The 1,955-nt window shown below is 20.3% G+C and overlaps 1 non-coding gene across 1 annotated transcript, besides 3 other annotated features; it reads right to left on the bottom strand.

Moving 5' to 3' along the window:
• Positions 1–934: 934 nt before the first annotated feature.
• Positions 935–1,463: a repeat region.
• A 116-nt stretch (positions 1,464–1,579) lies between these two features.
• Positions 1,580–1,689, bottom strand: EHI_061540. The gene has a single exon. It is a non-coding gene; the product is annotated as a tRNA-Leu (tRNA).
• Positions 1,690–1,747: 58 nt separating this feature from the next.
• Positions 1,748–1,900: a repeat region.
• Positions 1,901–1,929: 29 nt separating this feature from the next.
• Positions 1,930–1,955: part of a repeat region that runs on past the window's edge.

Consider the following 1,955-nt stretch of genomic DNA (forward strand, 5'->3'; position numbering starts at 1 on the left):
AACATTATTCTTTCATTCATATTAATACGATTAATTAAATATTCAATTAACAATAATTTGATGAGAATTGATTTGAATTAATCAGAAATAATAAAATAGAAATAAAACACAATAAACATAATGAATAGAAAAATACTATTCAATATAATATTCATTGAATTAATATGAATAACCACAAATCATTTGATAATGAATTGGAATTATCTTAATAAAGTAAATGTCTATGTTAGAAGAGAATTTGTGGTTTAAAATATTCATTTATTTAATGTTTGTGATATTTCTGACATAATATTTATGAGTTTTAATACAATTGAAAAGAAGAATAAATAAAATGATAGAAAAGAATAAATAAAAAGAAAAGAACAACAATATCAAAAAGTATTGTTTTATTCAATATGTTGAAGATAAATATGAAATATCATTTTACCAAAATAATAAATAATGAAATAAATTTAATATATTAATATTTTCTTTATTTTTATTCTATGTCTTAATTATTTGTTATTTTATTATTTCTGTTGATTTCTTATTCTATTAGATACTTTAAAAATAATATTTCTAGAATACTACCTTTTTCAATATCTATTTTCTTGTAATACTTTTTTACCAAACATTATAATATGTTTTGGTTACAATATATTACTTTCAAGTTTGTTTTCTATTTTTATTTCTTCTTTTTGAGTTTAAATAACATTTTATAACCCTTGTTATTATTCTTTTACTATTATTTTATTATTCTTTTAGTTAATATACTTTTACTATTCTTTTATTATTCTTTTATTATTCTTTTATTATTCTTTTATTATTCTTTTATTATTCTTTTATTATTATTTCTTTTACTATTATTTCTTTTTTCAAAAAAAATTCATTACATCAAACACCACAAAAAATTTTAAAAAACAAATAACAAAAGAAAGAGAAATTCATTAATAATTAAAAATTAGTTAATTAAGTGTTAATAGATTTTTCATATATTCTTCCTAGTTTAGCCGAGATTAATCCCTGAGTTATTTGTTTTTTAAAAAGAGTAATCTTTTTCTTTAACTTATCATTTATGTTTTTCTTGAAAATTGAGAAAATCACTTCTTTGTTTTATTTTTTCTTATTAATGTCTTCTCATCCTTCTTCTGCTTAATTCTTCTTTTTAACCTTTTGTTTATTTTCTGCCTTAATTTTAAACATTTTCTTTTTCCTTTTTTCTTTATTTTATGAATGAGAGAAGAGAGTATTTCATTCCCATTATATTATTATGTTTAATTTTCTTTTAGTCTTAAAAACACTTTAGTACTTCCTTATATTACACCATGTAATATTCTATCATAATATCTTGCTACACCCTTTGCAACTTTACCTAATACATTTCTAATTCAAATACACCGTCATAACCAGAAAATAACAAAGAGAGTCAGTGCTTGAATTTGTATTAGTGTTTATGAGTGATGTTTCAAACGTGTCACTTTCGATTTATAGCAGAGAAGAATAAAGAAATGTAAAATGAAATACAAAATTTAATAACATTTAATTAGGTAATTTCTTTTTTAAGTTTAAATAAAAATTTTGTTTTTTATAAAAATAAAAATGCAGTTGGTGAGAGTTGAACTCACGACTTTCACTTTGTTTTTATAATTCTAAACTTAAACCATTTGCAATGGATTAAGATGAATGTTTTACCATTTAAACTACAACTGCTTTTTATTCATTTTTCCTTTTTCCTTCCTATTTTCTTTTTTTTTTCTTTTTTTCAAATCAAATATGAAAGATATTATGAAAAACTGTGATGATCATTCAGGATAATACAGAAATGTAGAAAAACAAGAATAAGTAGATTCTGGAGAGTGTAAAGGATTGGAAGAAACTCTCACCTGAACAGTAGGTTAAAACTATTAAAGTTTAATTTAATATTTATTTATTTTTCACTTTTATCTCATGAAAAAAGGTCAATTATTAGATATATC

Source organism: Entamoeba histolytica, genomic scaffold (genome assembly GCF_000208925.1).
Source record: "Entamoeba histolytica HM-1:IMSS scf_1104750517201 genomic scaffold, whole genome shotgun sequence".
NCBI lineage: Eukaryota > Evosea > Mastigamoebida > Endamoebidae > Entamoeba > Entamoeba histolytica.